Raw genomic sequence first — 17,964 nt, forward strand, 5'->3', positions numbered from 1 at the left:
TTTGGAGGGACCCTAGGCAGTTCAGCTCTGCAATGGAAAAGGCATTTGCCAAGACAGCATTGCCACTCTGGAGTCTTCTGCTCTACTCTGATGACAAAGAGGCACTCATTGGTTCTAGGGAAAAAACCTATGTCCTGCAGCTGGCTGTCCATCTTTCTCCAAAAATTTGCAACCTTGTTTCTAGGAGGTTTCTCTAATAAGATCACTGACTCAAGTAAATACGCCATGACTCCTAAACCAAATCGTTAAGTCCCCAGAACTACAAGGATTTCTCCAAATGCCAATGCTCTATCAGCCCTGACACAGGCTATGGAGAGGCGTCATGGGGACCAAAAGCCCCTTTAGGGTAACTCTGATAGAAAAAGGTGACAAGTAGGTGAAATGAAAGATTTATTACGTTTTGTTTCCCAGTTCTTAAGGGCTAACAGCTAATGCCTGTGAAACCAGGAACATGGGAAGGGTAGCAGGAATTATATTTATCTGTCAGTGTTATAATCAAAATTACCAGCTGTGGAAGATGTTTGGGCATTCTTGTCTTGTCTAGTCAAGCCAAAATGATAAAGATACAAAGAGAAATTTTTAAAAGAAAAAATGAGAATTTGAGACTCAATGACATGACTGCACTCAGTTTTTGTGGGACTGGGGAGCATCACTGCCTTTTTGAAAACTTTCCTTTGCATGTGAAGAACACAGTTGGGTGAACCAAAATACTGCACCGGCTGTCAAGGGCAGGGAACAAGAACAGGCAGACTGACTCAGTGCTCATGATTCTACTAAATCAAGTTTTAGTACTCCAAAATAGAATTACCATGAAGTTCAGAAGCAATTGTAACAATGTGTAGCAATTAAAAAGAATTTTCACAACGTCATTACTGAGCAAGCTCTCTGTATTACAAGCAACTTTATTAGTTGCTGAGCCAAACCATATTTCACAAGGCAAAAACCTGATCAGGCCACATTTGCCAGATGAGTATTATGTAGTGTTTCCTTTTTAGGTGTTTGATCTGAGTGTAGCAGCACAGAGATGAAATTTTGTCTGCTTGGTTTGATTTTTCTGATGTGTGTATGTTTTCAGTTTTTACTGAAATTATATATTGCAAGCAACTCCTGGATGCACAACCCCACCTCTCCTAATAGACTTTTCTACTCTGACAGGGACACTCAACAGCATGAAATGAGCCCCCTCAATTTACAAAAGAATTTACCAGTCTCTGAGTTTTAAACTATTAGTGATCCATCACTTGCAACAAAACCCAACATGGATACTCTGTGAACAGCCTGGATTTTAAATATTCACTATTTAGTGAATATTTAAACAGTGGCTGTTTGTCTGTGTGTGTAGGAATGACTAACTGTGCTCTGTCTTCCAGGGACACCATAAAAACCAAGAGGGGATTGTGTAAGTGGACTATTTCCTGGTTTAAGTATTTAAATTAGTCTCTTCTTTTCCCCCCTCACACATTATTCTAAGCAAGAGGATATAACTCTGCTTGAAGGAGGGAAACAAGAAGCAGATGATGTGACAGAAAAGCAGAGACAGATATGCACAGAGGCCAATTATTTTTTTTTTAATTACACCACCATTTGAATGCAAAATGCAAAGAGAAATGACACTAAACACCCAAGCTTGCTTCTAAAGTAATGAATAAGCCCAAAAATCTTTCAAAAAGATGTGCCTTTTAAATAGATAAAGCAGTTCATCTTTGGAGTGACTGAAACACAACTTTGTTGTAACCTTAATTTTGTACTTGAATCCAGATACTATGACAGAAATATTTGATAGCAAATAGAAAAAAATACAACAGGTCCCCATTGCTGAACAATAATGATACAAAATATGTGCATAGGATTTGAAGAACAACATCAACAAATTCTTTAAATCTTTGTCTACCTTCTGCAACAGAGTCAGGACATTTTCCAAAATAAGCCTGAAAACGCTTTTTCACTTTTTAATCATATATTGTTTTAGACATTTTTGATTTGTGTTTTTCTCCTGTACCCAAATACTTTCTTTGAGGGAAAGCAAAAGTAAACATAAAAAAGAAATTGAATGAGTATGGTAAAAAGTCAGTGATATCATCTTATTTGTTGATACTGGAAACATTTTGCCATTTTAAAAATCAAGCCTAACTGAATGCTGCTAAGGCATCCAAAACTGCACCAAAAAGTTATGGTCCTACCCTATTAATTTCTGTTTTCCAAGGATTGCTGCTGATATCACGTATTGGAAGACATGACCTACTTCCTGTATTTTCAGAGAATACAAATAAGGAAGATCTCATTGCAAACTATATTTTAAAACCAGAAGAAAGAGAGAGGAGTCACAAGAAGTAGGGCAGAGAGGTGGGCTTGAGTGAGGTAGTTTGCTAGAGAACATAAAACATTCCTGGTTTTTGCTTCCGATCATGACTTTTTTTTTAACAAGCATTAAAAAAAAGTCTATGTAAATGCCAAGCCACTGGCAAATAAAATAATGGCATCATGTGTACTCCCCTCTCTTCTCTGGAAGAAGAATATGCCTTTGCACAATGTTTGGCCACCTGAAGCTGCCCCCAAACTCTGCTGGCCAGGGGCTGCCTGTGCAGGGACTCAAGGGAACCCTGGCTGCACTCCAAGCCTTAGGATTCACTTCTGTCATTAAAGGATATCAAACTTCTGTGAGCAGAGGTGGCTCTTGCACAGACCTGAGGCTTAGTTTGCTCTAGGTTATCTCCTGGGGTCCCCATGTGAAAAAGGCTCCAAAATATCCCTTGGGTACCAACTGCTGCTGCCTCTGCTCCAGTACTCTGCTCTGAAAGTCAGCACTTATTCCCCAATTCAAAAGCCCCACAGCTTTGAAGCACTGTATGACCTGTTTCTGAAGTAATAGACATGAACTTCTCAGAGCTAATTATCAGAGGGTGTATACACCTTCTCCACAAATCCATCTCAACACTCAAGCTTTATTAAATACACTCTGTTCCTGGTCAAACTATATGGGTCTGATTTTCCTGCACAGGATGAGGTAGAATCTTGCTGCTACCAAAGCTGAAAGCCCCAAATGCAACATGACTAAGAACTGAATTGCCCTGTTTCCAGAGCTAAGGCAGGCTCCACATGCTAATTCTATGCTAAGCCAAAGCATGGGGCTTTGATTTCCTAACCTCAGAATGTTATCTGGCTCTGGTGTAGGATTACCATTAGCTCTGTACATCTGTCCTTACAGTAGGGTCCCTGTCACACCATATGTCACTTGAACAACCTTTATTTTTTCTAGATTTTTGTCTTTTTTAAATCAGCGTTCATCTGGAAGAGCCTGGATTCCCTTGGCTTTCAAAATCTGCTTTGCATTGCTAATGCATGAAGCTGTAGGCAAAGTTGCATTAGTGAGACAGAGAAAGACACAGAGAGAGATACTAAAAACCTGCTAAGACAAAATGTTTTCAGGTTGCTCTTCTCTTCAATACTAACAAAACAAAAACTCCAAGCGCCCAAACAAAACATCAGAGCAGGTTTATTCAATTTTCATTTACCAAATAAAGACCACTTTTTTTTTTTCTAAAATGCTTCTGCATAAGTTCATTATCCAATAAATATTCCTGACTTGCAGCAGTGTAACAAGAGAGAGTCTGACCTAGAAAGAGCAGGTCAGGCTCCACATAGAAGCCATCACAGGGTGGCAAGTCACAGCCTCAGTACAGGCAAGGTATGCCAATCTTTTGATACAGGAGGAAAAAACTCCTGCAAAATTCATGGACAATTAATTCTCCCTCTCCCCTCTCTAGTAGTGTAGTAAGAGAAAGGGTGATCAGTCCCTAGATTGTCACTCTCTCAGAGGAACAACAAAAGAAAGAAATCAGGGGATCTGGAGGGAGAAATTAAATGGGTCTTCCAAGATCAATGGCCAGCCTTGTGGGACATTATGAGGATTTTATACTTCTAGAGGACCTTTCATCCTGAAGCAACCCAAACACCTCTCTAAATGATATACTGATCTCACATGAAGGCTGCATCCAGTGAAAGGGAGCAGAGCAAACCATGTCTATGCAGGTGGTCATATGACAACTCCTGTGCTGGAAGGAGCACAGGAACACCTACAGGAAATGCAGGTCTCTGCCCCAGGGGTTTAATAAACCTGCACCCGACCATGTAACACAGACCTGTGAAAGGCAGTGGAGGGGAAAAGAAGATTACCAAAACACAGGGAAATCAGCAGGAAAGAGAAAAGACATCCATAGCTTGCTTCAGAGGGGAAAGACATCAAGTCAAACCACATATATAAGAAGCAAATGGAAACACTCCACAGCTACTCAGAAACAAAAGCAAGACCTGAAGCATTGTACTGAAGCTGGAAAGGAGATCCAGGGCACATTCCTGTTGCAGAGAAAGACAACAGGGCTTTTTCTACCAGCTTAAGAATAAGCAAGTCACAGCAGAGTTCAGATTCAAGATGAAGACACTGAAGAGTCTGTCTCTCACTGAAAACCACAAAGGTTCCCTGCCTTCTATGCCTTATCTTCAACTGCTTTTCCAATGAAAAAGTTCACCATGGAATGCAGACAAAAGAGCAGCATTAGCTACATCCCTCCCAGGGTACCCAGTGGATTAAAGGTGCTCCTGCAGCACAGGCTCAAACTGATCAGATCAAAAGTTTCATTGGAGAGCTCATGCAAAGAGTTTTCAAACAAATTCAGCTACACTCAGATGCAAAGATACATCAAGTATAATATATTATTGTTCCACCAAGAGTGGAACAGAGTAAATCTTCACCTAAGCCTCAATTGTTAAAAATTAATCTAAACAGCTCATCTTCCTGTGCCTCTTGTATTTCCCTATCTCCTTGCAGTTTGGGGCATCCAGGTGTGACTGTGATCTTCCCCATGATGGGATGGTAAGATTCAAATGACAGAGGAAGAGACTACAGCTTGACCTCATTGTCAGATAAAATCCATTATGTGTGATTAAAACTTAACAAAATGCAGTCACATTAAAAATTACTATCATGAAGTGCACCATGATTTACTGACTAAATGAATGAGAAATTTATCTGAATAAAATAGTCTTAGCCCTCCTGCACTGGCAATGCATGATAAATTACTGATTGTGAGAAGATCATTGCTTGCTGTTGGATGACTTACATACATTGATTTTTCCTAACAACACTAATTATCATAATAGCATCTCCACATATATTACATAAAGTTTCCTCTCAGCAAGCAAAAATTATTTCAGGTCTTCAGGTCCCAAACTGCAAAGAATAAAGATGGAAAGGAAGGATTTACAAACTACCCCCTTGCCTTTTATTATGCAGATAAAGGTCCAACCCACTGGATCTTACTTAATCTTGAAGAGATGGGAACAACATTCAAGAAAGCATAGGCATTGTGCAATGAAGCTGTGATCGCAGTGGGTTGTTTTTTGCAAAGTTGAGATCTAATTTTGGGAGGCCAAAAAAAGTCTTTGAGAAAGAAGAATGCAATTCCAAAGAACAAGGGGAAAAAAACCCCCACCATTTCTTCAATGTCATTAAGATGCACAGGGGCAGACTGTGCAGTCCTTATGTAAGTGCTCCCATTGACTAAGGTTGTGTAGGTGAGAAATCTCTCACTAAGTTGAAAAGGAAAAGCACAGTCTATTTATAGGAAATTAAAAGTGGTGAAATAGATAAAAAAATGGAGGAGAAAGACCACATTTGTATTCTCAATTAACTGAAGATCAATCACAATAACCCAGGTTCTTTTCTGTGAGAAATCTAAGAGGTGGTAAAAGACCACCTTGAAAATAAAAACAACAATGCCCTGCCATTCAGTGTCCTCTCCAGTACATGCATTTCAGACTTACCCATGAGAATTTGCCAGAAGTCCATGCTTTTTACAGAGGAATGTGCTGTTCGGGAGCATGAATAAACCAGCCTATTTACTGACATTAAGGTTTTGGATTTTTTGACCCAGTACACTGTACTTAAAGCAGAGAGCCTGGCCAGACACATCAGCTGGCTTTGGTGAAAGACCAATGCCAGAGTTCACCGAGGAGAGCTCCCAGTCTGTGCTGGCCACTCCACAGCTGCTGTCTGCTATAGGAAGCACAAAGCTGGGAGCTCTGCTTAAGTTATAGCCCTGACATTTCCACTCTACTGTGACCTGTGCTGCCCAGAAGCCAGAGCCCTCTCTGGCACAATGCTTGCCAAGTAGCTGGGAAGCAGAGCAGGTAAGCAGGATGCTCCAGACGGGTGAGTGGTGAGTGGATAATAAGGCATAAGGGTTCTGTTGGTCTTTATTCACCTTTCCCGGGCCAGCTGCAGTGGGGAACAATGCAGGATTGCTGCAACAATGCTGTATTGCTGTGCATGGTGTGAGCATTGTAGCTTTTACTGAAAGGCAGAAAGGCTTAGGGACACTGTTCTTTCCACAGGCTGCTTTCTCCTGAAGGGCTGCACTGGTACCTGTGGTTTTCCCCCTCCCTGACCCCCAGTCCTTGCCAAACTGGGTCTTTTCCACTGCTCCATTAGCTCAAAAATCCCAGGCTGTCAGTGCATCTGACACACCGTCCATCCCCAGCCAAAGCAGGCTTCATGCATGTGCGCCTGCAGGTGACACCCGTGTCCCTGTCAGCAGGGCACTTGGAAAACAGCCCACCCCTTATGTAACCTGAGTCAAGGATTTATTTATTTTATTTTTGGGTAGCAGTTTTCACTCCTCTCTGCATCTTGGGAAGGACTGGGGATGTAATCCCTGTGCTGTTTGCAAACCAGGTGCAGGAATGGGTAAGTGCAAAGGGAAATTTCTAGAGTGGCGTAGCTGGTGACTTCTCTTGTGTCACGGTGAGAAATCTCTGACATCTGCCATTGACACACAGAGCTTCACCCACTTCAGACAAACAAGCTTTTTGGTACATAGAGTTTCCCCATTGTGTTGTCTTTTACCTGGGGGATGTGAGCAGGTGCTTGGGGAAACACAGAAATGATTCTCCTTGATCCTGGACTAGCAAGCCCCATGTAGTCAGATGAATGAAGTGAATACATTGTCAGAGTGATCACATACACTGAATTTTACTATACATCCACGTGCATTGTTTAGTTTGTGATACACATGGTAATTATTCCAGAAATGTCTTAAAAGGCTTTAAGCATTTCTGTTCTATGCATGTTGTCTGTGAGAACAGGAAAGTTGTCCTCAAGTGATGGGACCAGTTTTGCATGATATGAAGGGTACTCTCCCAGAAAAACCACTAAAAATTGCTTTTCCATCTGTAAGACTGCAAGGGTTTGTAACCCTAATTTACTGCATTCTCCTGCCATAGACAAATCCTCTAGGGTGTGCATGTCTCTGGCCACTTAACAATAGAAAATTCCTACATATTTTGCTTTGTTTTAGCCATCTGTGATAAGGGCACACTGCAAATAATCTTGATCCAATGAAGATGTTCCATAGCCTGGAACACAAAAATTCTGGTTGAGATGGATTAACAGTCAGACTGCAGGTATAGAGGCCAAATTTATCTCATGGGTGGTGCTACTACATTAGTGAGATTATAGCTAAGATTCCCCAGTCCTTCACCTGTCCCATGACTGGTTAAAAAACCATTTAATATGACAACAAATATTTCATACTATTTCCATCTGCCAGAGGTATACAGACCACAGAAAGCCATGATGTCAGCAGTAATTTCCTGTGAACTGTGACAATACCAAAAAAAGATCCTGTGCTATTAAAGAGGTAAGGAGGGGAAGCAGAGAGATAAAAGCTGGATGAGAGGAAACAGGAGGTAAACTTCAGCATGAGACTTAGACAGAGAGAAAGAAAAATGGCTTATGGAGTAGTGGGAGAGAGAAAATAAGCAGACAAATAATATAGGACAGATTAAAACCAAAAAACAACAGAAAAAAAATCCCTCCCAACCTGCTGGATTCAGAGGGAAATAAATACACAATGGAAAAATAATTCCCTGGAAAGTGCATGTTGGGCAGTCTCAGGAATCTTGCTTTCTCTAGGCAATACTATGTACAAAAATTAATTTAAAATTCAGATTCTTTTGAGGATGTTTACTCTTCAAGGAATGTCATGTCACAAAAGCAGGACTCATTTCAGGACAGACCTTATGCTCTCTTTAGGTAGACACTTTCAAATTTTTTTCTTTCTGTTTTTCAAAGACATTGACTTTTCTCCAGTTTCTCCAAACAGTATATGCAAACAAAAGGCATCTTATAGGGTAACCTGTATTTCAAACCAGATTTTAACCAGAAGTGAGAGATCCGACAGAACAGGTTCTACAGAAGGATGCTAGCATGAGCCAAAGACAAAGCTTCTGGAGTGAGTAATTAGCTTTAATACTGTCCAAGTGTGAAACAGAAGTGAAAAGGAGACAGAGGAAACATGATTTTGTGACAATACTGCTAAACTTGGGCTTGCTTTCTTATGAGATACTTGATCCTCCCTAGGCAGCTCCTCTCTTACTGTAGAGGAAGAGCAGCTAACAAGCCCCCACCGGGTGTAAATGAGGAAGAACCTGTTTGGAAGATGTGTTGCCACAGAATGAGTGGTTTTGTCCCAGTGTGTAAGATATGCTTGCAGGCTAATGCATACAAAATGTTCCTCTCACACATGAAAAAGGGGCTCAGTGTGAGTGGGAGGACTCCAGAATGCAAGAGAACAAAGAACATAGGGAGCAACAGATCTGTTCCTCTCCTTATTAACAAATTTGGCTGTCGCAGACAACACTAAGCTGGTGAACATTAACATAAAGAGGGCAAGCTTCCCATTGCCCATGAGGAATGAAATCTTTGCTGAGAGAGCAGAAGCCACATTCTTTAGCAAATTAGATGCATCAGCTGGGATTTGGCAGAACCTCCTGAACAAAGAACTCCAAATCTGCACTTAACCACTTACTTGGACAGTCTTTCAAGAGATCTTAAGTGTTCCTATTATGGACACACACACGTTGCAACATTAGGAAATCTTTCTGGAGGGAACACACATACCAATAACATAATGCTTCTAGGTAGCATAAGGCTTGAATATTTAGAAATGTTTTGGAAAACATCAGAAATAGGATCCACATAGATAAAATGAAAGACAAAATTGGAAGTCAGAAGTGAGAGGTACACCTTGCTGCTGACGTGGAACATCCTAGCCATCCAGGGAGTATAGACTGACCATCAGAGAGCACTCCTGCACACAGACACAGACACAGACACGGGCTAGGTAGATACTGAGCTCAGAGCTTTGAATGGATGCTGACACTGGTCCTGGTATCACTGCTCTGGCATCAGGTGGCCAAGCCCTCTGTTGAGGCACAACCAGGCTGTAAGTCATATTGCTTTAGAGAAGGGATAAAAAAACCTCCTGGTAATATGTGTCCAAAAAGCTATAATAGCCACAAAGGAATATATAAAGACCAGTTTAAAAAGGGCTGTTGGGTTTCACATGTAACTCCAGAAAACACAGTGATGTTCAGAACACTCCTGAGCTACAGTCATGAAAGAAAGGTGAGCAAAACTGAACCCCTAAAGATGGGACTATGACTTTTCCTTTGAAAATATGAGCATTACTTGGTCCTAAGTTTCTGGAACATTAGTCAGTACTAAATGATGTTCTCCTCAAGAAAAAGAGCTGGAATGTGTTCATGCTCCTGGGAGAAACAAAGTTTCAGTGCCATCAAAATGTTCTTGGGGGGCAGGGGGGTGGCGGGAGGACATTTAAGGAACACAGGGATTACAACAGAGCAGGGGATTCTCTCTTTCTGGCAGTGCTTAGTCTCCCAGACTACTGTCTGTGTCTTTCTTCCTCTTCTGCCATTCTTGCACCTTATGAAGCAGCACAGATAATTGTGGACACTCCAGTCGTGGCATTTCTGATTTTCAGACCTCTTTACAGTGCTACCTAAAATGAAGCTGTCACTGTGTGTACTCTTTAATTAGCTGCAGCACCTCTGAGGTGGGCACTGCCTCTTCTGACAGGTGGCTCTGACACCCTCCACAAAGTGCCACCACAGCAGAAACGCCTAGATTTTCTTCCCTCACAACGTTTGGTCTTTGTGCAGCTGGATCAGGTGCACAGGACTGCCTGAAGGAGCAGCTGGGAAAGGATTGCCATGTATTCCCCCATTCCCAAAGGAGCCCTTTTCCCAGTTATACTGGTAACTGGTGATGGGCACATGGGAAGAAGAACCCTGCAGTTTGCCCTGTTCCCTGGGCTGGCTCTTCATGTGCACCAGCCCCTCTGGCCTGCCCTTCACAAAAGCCAGTGCCATTCCCAGCTGGCCTACAAATAGGAAAGAGGAGGTTATACAGGAGACAGCCTAGGAGGATGTGTACAGCATGGGGAACAATGAACAATCTAGTTCAAAGTAATTTTTTTTAATTAGAGGATACCCTATAACCTTTATCCTTATCAACTGATTATTTGATAAGTTTTCTTTGCTGCAAGCTCCTTAACAGAGAGAAATCAGAGCAGAGGGAGAATGCAGAGAAAGAAAAGGAGGTCCCTGGCAGAGCAGTCTGGGTGATCACTGAGGAGCAGAAACTGCATGAAACCTACTTAACTGAGTTAAACAGCAAAGGCATTCCATCCTTCATGCAGTAAAGAGTGCACACGGGAGGATACTGCTTGTGCAAGAACAACTCCTGTTGCAAGAATATTTCTATATGTACAATTAAAGTCTTCTTGAAATACTACTGAAAAAAACTAAATTTCAAGTTGGCTTGGAATTAAATCTCAGCTTGTATATGCCCCTACTATGGAGGGAGATGGAAAAAGAGATGAAAAGAGTTAATTTTTAATCCAGTCTCTTGTTCCCTTTACAAAGGGTGGGAAAGAAAATGACACTATGCTTAAATTGAAAAATAAACTCCCAGACTAGCCAGAAAAGGCTTTCCTAGCAAAGGGATTTGCTAACAATCTGTTTCCTGCAGAACAGAATAGTCAAAAGGCAATTTTAAATCTTATGTTGGCAGAGATACATGAAATGACACTGAGTCTTAGAAATGCTGCTGAGGGTGGAAATGCAGCCTGAAAGGAGACAGTTTGTTTCATCTCTTATAATCAGTACAGAGAGCAGTAGGGGCTCCAGATCTCAATAATCTAAAGTTCATTGTTATATGCCTAATGAAGGCTAATCATTCACAGATTTATGCCTTTATATTCAGATATTTAGAAATTATAAGGACACCCCCACCCATCCACCTTTAAATGGTTATTCTGTGGAAATAGGCTAGGTCTGAGTGTGTCCAGATCCAAAAGAGTTCCAGAGAAAATGGGTGGACAACTGCAAAGCCTTCCTTTGGCCTTTCCAGCAGAGCCTATTCTCTTCCAAAATGAGTTGCAAGACTTGCCTGGCTCCCACTACCAGCAAGGGAAAGCTACCACCAATCTCATTGGTTAGCATGGAAGATTGGGCAAAGAAGGGAGATCTTCCCTTTCCCTCAGAGATGAAGTAGAGAGACCTACCTGGCCCTGGATCTGTACTGTTAAATCTGGCCAGGACCTGCTGCGGATTTTATTACTGCTGCAAACTACAAGGCCTAATAAATCCACTTCACTCACAGCCTTCTTGCTTGTGGCAGATGGAGGAAATTTGGTGCACGTTGAGCAATTACTTCACCTGTGTATTCAGTATGGACTGTAACTTGGAAACAATGTAGTTTCCTTTTGTGATGTGTATTTTCTAAAAGGATTATGTGACACCAGAGAAATACAAACACAGCCAAAGGGGAGCTTCTAAGAAAGAGGTCTGGAGCTGCACCACAACCTTGAGAGTACAGTTGGGTAAAAGAAGAGGTTGGACTGGAATGATGGTGAGGAAAATCCCCAGTATTTCATTATCTTATCATTATAAGATTCATAATTTCACATGTTTTCCCTTCACTTTAGAATTCTGAAGCCAAAAGTGGAAGGAAGAATCAAAGCTTTATTTTAAAAAGCAAACTCCTGTTCCAAATGGATAAAGACTAGCTAGAAGTCAAGAATCCTAGAGGTTTAGAAAACAGGAAGAGAACTACTACCTTATCCCCAAATTGTATTAATTTTATGAGCTCATGATTTTAAAGCAATGTTAGAATTTCTGAATATTTCCAACCAGCAGTGTTGTGAGGCACGAGTTGACTTTTGTTTTAGGCATTCAGACTTCTATATTTATGAATTTAAACACAGAAATATACATTCCTGTAAAATTAATGTCTGATTAATGTTTTTGAGATGTTGAGAAGCAAATTGTCAAACGTAGGAATTGTAGAAGGGAAATGAATAAATACAGGGGCAAGAAGAATTCTAAGTGTCTAAACTCCAGGAAAAGATAAAGCCAAGGACACATATGTACTTACAAAATTTACACAAGGACAAATCTAAAACTCAAATATTATCTAATGGCAAGCTATGGTTCAATCTGCGTCATGGCTGGTTATTGCAAGATCCCAGACTGGAGAAATAGGAACCAGAGCAAGTCAAACTAAAATGCTCAGACAATTGCTCTGCGAGTTCTGGCAACCAGTAGTGAGGTACTAAAGGCTAAATAGACAAAGTGCTTTCAAGGATAGGAACCTTACTCTTTGTCTTTGGAATAAGTCTTCTCTCAAAATAAAAATGGAAAATAACAAAACCTAACTTATGACCTGAACGCACTGTCTACATGAAAACAGGACAGTTTATTGGTTTGCAATAAACACAGAGAGTTACAAAGGCCCGTGGACAATAAGAAGTTGGTTATGGCTGGTATTGCTGGAAGCAGGTAGAATGGGTCATGACAGTGGAAAGCTAAAACTGATAATGCAAACCTGCATTTTCAGGAAAAAAATGGCACAAAAAACCCACCAGGAAAGGGTAGCATTCTATGTAAAAATACGCTGCTACTGGCTATAGACATTTCAAAACCACAGCGCTTCACAACTGCAGTTGTAATGAATAAAATGGAAGCAGAGTTGATTGGCACACATTGAATCATTAAACTATTGGACCTTGCTAAATAATAGGACAAACTGCTCTTTACATAGCAACCTAGATCATGTAGGAAGGAAAAGTGTAAAGAAAAGAAGTAAAATAGAGGACATTTAATATACATTTTATGCAGTCAGTAATACAAAATATCTGCTTCTAAAAATAATATTTTCTTTACAGATGTGAAAAATACATGCTATAAGTCTTCAAGAAACTTGACAAGAAGAAAATCACACAACAGTGTATTTTTATAAATCTTAAACAAATGGAGAAGTTTCTATGAATCAAAGAATTACCACTACAACTGTGTTTTATAAAGTGGAAAAGACCAGTCATTCTGACACATTCTCCAGCAAAGCAATGGAACAACTGGTTTCAGCTCTCTACCAGCAGTAACTTGGAGGATTTAGCAGTGAATACTGGTCAGCATAGTTTCAGGACCGTAGGTTTCACCAAAGAAATTCATAGAATCGTAGGGCTATTTAGGTTGGAAAAGACCTCTAAGATCACTGAGTTCAGCTTTTAACTTAACATTGCTGAGTCCACCGCTAAACCACTGCCCTTAGGGCCACACATGCATGTCTTTTAAATACCTCCAGGGGTGGTGAATCAACCACTTGCCTGGGCAGTCTGTTCCCATTTCCTTAAAACAGGATGACTGGTTTAGTTGGAGCAACGCTCTTATGCTTTGATTTTGCAAGGTCTAGACTGGGGAGAACAATCGATATTGAAGAAAAAACATTGCCAAATGAAATGAACAAAGTTTGTATCACATTATTAAGTACACACCCACAGGTCACAAAATGAGAAACCACCAACAAAATTGGCTTTTAGGATTATGCCATGGAGATCTTAGCCAAATACTATCCAATGTTTGTTTCTAGTGATTTATGTTAACATGGCGTTCTTTACAACACAACGGGCAGATGACAGCAGGCAGAGTAAGAAGGCTAGGCTTTGTTCACAAATTCCCTGGTAAGATGGCCAGAATCCATCTGAGCATGTTTTGTTAACCTCTCTATCCTTAAAAGTCTACTGGAACTGATTTCCAGGGAGCACATTTGGACTTTTGTAAAAGGCAGGCACAGCATCTAAACTCCAAGTCAAAGCTTTTGTAGAAAGCAGTGTCTACAAGTGAAACACAGCACAGACAGGCATTCACTATAGCTCTATAGGCAGCTCAGCAAGTGATCCTCACTATCTCCTTCATTATTTCCATTCCAGCCCGTCTCCCCTAAAATCTGGTGAGACAGTTGTTTTTCTGTCACACTTTCATGCAGTGAATACAAATCTTTCTTCTTTACTTCCAGGTAGGCTTTTTAAAAAGGCCAAATTCCAAAACATCAACAATCTCTTTGTCTTACTATCTCAAAGATAACCTTCAAAAAAGTGTAAAATTTCTTTTACTATTTCAGAGAGAAACACACCCTTTCACTTCTAAAGAACAATGATGATTATATTTTGGAAGTGTTCTCAGGACACAGGTCCCCCTTTATCTTTGGCATGCAAAATCAGACTGAGCAGATGATGCATCTTGAATGTATAAGATTAAAACAAAGGACAGATGATTAAATATGAAATACGCTTGCAGGATGTGTAATTTTTCTCCTTCCTTCACATCCCTACAATTTTAAACAAAATAACTAGTGGTTTCATTAGGAAGTAATTGCAGCATTCTCACAGTCCCATACAGGCAAATAGCTGCAGTCTAGTTCTACTTTTCTTACGCCCACAGAAAATTCTGTTTTGTTTTGACCTCTCATTACTTTCCCTCACACACTTGGCTTCAAACATCAAATTTTGTCTCAGCCATTCAACAGGTACTCCTTTGGGCTGCTTTTTTTTACTATTATGCATTCGTATAGAACAGCTGGAACTAAGAAAAAGCACAATTAATTATTCCTAAATTTCCCAAAGAAAACGTTTTTACTTTTCCTCAGTTTGAAATTACTTTTTGGTTTGAGCAACAAGAGAAAAATTGCCTCCCATAAAACCTTGCATATATCTCAAAAACTTAATGGAACATTTTATCTTAAAAAACAGCGTAATTTTTGAGAAGGAGGTGGGTTCAGGTTTTCTTCCTTTTATTTCTAAAATCATATAAAAAGTCTAAACAAAGCTACTGTTGCGTCTTGGTGGGGAACTGATTTCTTTTATTATGACATGAGAACCAGAAGAGAAGAGAACCTCTACCCCTCAAATACCAAGCAAGTTACCAGCCCTGTGAAAATCTACTTGCTGGATTAGCCTATGAGCCCCAGCTAAGCAAGAATGGAAGAACCATCCAAAAAAAAACAAGAGCAAAAAAGGGCAACACTTGCCACATGCTCACAAACTATCAAGTGGGTTTAGGGCAGATCAGGGTACATGGAGAAAGGCAGAGAGCAGGGCATTCTGAGCCCGACCAAGTGGAGAACAGTCAGGTATGATTTAATATTAGTAGGAAAGAGTCTTGATAAGGTAGACAAGTCAGGATCCACCATGAGTTTTTCTGGATATAGATGGGTCAGGATCTGCCTATGGATTTAACACTCAGTTCCAGAAAAAAATCCATCAAATTACCTTCAGGCCACCTCTGAAAAAATCCCTGACTCAGAAATCCAAACCAGTTTCTGCTTTGTGTAAAAATGCCTCAACTAGTGCTCCTGTGAAGACAAACAGGATATAAAATAAGATTTAGGATTTAATAGTTCAGGGCACATGAGTCATTCAGCAAGAGTGTTTTGAGGGCTTCAGTGCCAGTACCAGTCCTGAATCCCCACAGAAAAGCAAAGGACTAACACGTCTGACAAGAAGAGTCTCAATACAATGCAGAGATCCCTTAGATAAGCTCTACTTCTGTTGGATACTAGTTCTGCTAGCTAGGCTGCCGATTTAGCACTCTTGCCTGTCCAACCACTCACATACACATATTGAGCAGGAAGGCTTCTTCTCTTTACAAGAGTAGGAGTGATGCTCAGCATGCCCAGGACACAAGCCCAGAGCACTGACACATTAATCAGACAACCATGGACAACTGACCTCCACAGAGTATGTGCAAAGCCCCAGCTGGACTGAAAACAATTGTGTATCTCACTAAAATACACTCAACAACTGAAGCAATGAGTTAATATAAGAATGCTACTTATTACAACAAAAGTACCTCAGGCACAAATGCGTTTTAATTAGTATCCATACACATGCACAGAACTAAGCCATATTAGGTATTTTACAGCAGTACATAGTAAATAAACCAAGGCACTTATGTACATGTCAGATAATCTCTAATCAGCTTTTGGTTCTCAAATATGCCCTTGTAAGAGTAACTTGACAGAAGTAACTGCTAACTATGAGGTGCAATAGGTAGATTCTTCTTCTCCTTAAATAAAATTTGTTGAATCATTGTGATTATTAAACATACACTTTTACAAATCTCTATCAAACCCCAAAAATATAAACTGACAGAAAGATACATTCACTTTACATTCAGAAATGTATTTCAAACTGAAGAGTGCAATATTCTTATTTTTCATCTGTGACTATCAGCATGTAGTAAGTTGTAGAATCAGATAATCTGCATCAGTCTGCATTTAACTTAACAATACCAACACTTTAACCACTTTTGCAAAAACACTTAGTTCCATCATGCATATCTCGCAATAATAGGCTTTCTAATTTTCCACAGGAAAATGCTTTTCAGGGAAACAGGAGACGAAGAAGGAAGAAATACATTACAATTAGAAACTTATTACTTCAACCTTTCCCACCAAAATAAATCCCTTCAGTGTAGGCAAGTGGGTTCCACAAGTAGCAAAGGGACCTTTTGATGTCTACACAAAAGCAAGAAGTCCCTCATCCTGGATGGATCAATAAAATGTGAATTGCACATAATATATACTAAAGTATGGCTCTGCCTTAAGTTTCTTCTTTGTATGTCACAGAAGTGACTTAATATCTAGACTTGTTTATGGAAGAACATCTAATTCTATCCAAATACCTAGTCTTTCCTACATTAAAAAAAAAAAAAAAGAGGAACTGAATGAGATTAGTTATATGAAACCTTGGCTACCCATTCATATTGTGGAATTGCAGAGAGATATTAACATGAATTTCTCGACTTCTGAAATGGAGGAGATGGCATTAACTCTTTCACACAGGCAGTTCATCCTCTCAGCTGTTTGATGGGTCTTTGAGTTCAGCAAATTTAACAAAAGCAAAAGAAAGAAACAATAAAGCATTAGGCAGCATGACCAAGGATCCTCTGCCTCTCAGTTACAAATGACATTTCTGTAGCTACAATTGCAGTCTGAGTTCTAAGTCGTTATTGCAATATTTCTCTAGATAAGCCTTCCCCAAAAGAAGAGGCTTTAGATCACCTATGTCTAATAAAATAGGCAAGCAGAATTAATATAAAATACAAACCTTTGAGCTGTCACCATACATCCTGAACCAAAACCAGGAGGCAGATGAACATTTCTTTTTGTTTTGCAATTGACTTTAAATAATATGTGATGTGCTCTGACCTGGCAAAGCTCCTACTTCTCCTTATTGGTTGATCCCCAAACTCCATAAGCTGAAGGAATAACAAAATTTGCTGTATTTCTACATGCATTACAGTGTGAGTCACAGTTAAACCATGCTCAGAAAGAAGTATTCCTTGTAGGTGGTGTGGAAACAGCTAATTTGGTGAAAAGCTGTTATGCTAAAATGATCAACCAACAATTCTATTAGTGTATTATACACTATTAGTGTATATCAGACTTCTTGATGTGTTTTGGTGGCACATAACTTCTGTGAAGGCATCACTTACTTTGAGAATTGATTATTAACTTTAATCCATTTTTAAACTCTCAATACAACATTTAGAAAATTTGTTCTTGAACCTTTCCATGACACCAGTGGGCAGGTCTTTATAGGGGCTGCACAACTAGGAATACCCTGCTGACCCAGGAGGTGATAGGATATCGATGTAACCACTATTCCAACTGGTTATTAACTCATTTCAAAGTGTTCCCTAAGCCTGGCAATGGCTGCACCAGAGCTTAGCACAGAATACACATGAGACAGTGATGCTAAGCCT

At 40.1% G+C, this 17,964-nt stretch overlaps 1 protein-coding gene across 3 annotated transcripts in view; it reads right to left on the bottom strand.

Moving 5' to 3' along the window:
- Positions 1 to 17,964, bottom strand: part of MAML3 (mastermind like transcriptional coactivator 3) — a 246,418-nt gene that overhangs the window by 67,071 nt on the left and 161,383 nt on the right. The window lies entirely within an intron of this gene.

The sequence above is a fragment of the Haemorhous mexicanus genome, chromosome 4 (genome assembly GCF_027477595.1).
Source record: "Haemorhous mexicanus isolate bHaeMex1 chromosome 4, bHaeMex1.pri, whole genome shotgun sequence".
Taxonomy (NCBI): Eukaryota; Metazoa; Chordata; class Aves; order Passeriformes; family Fringillidae; genus Haemorhous; species Haemorhous mexicanus.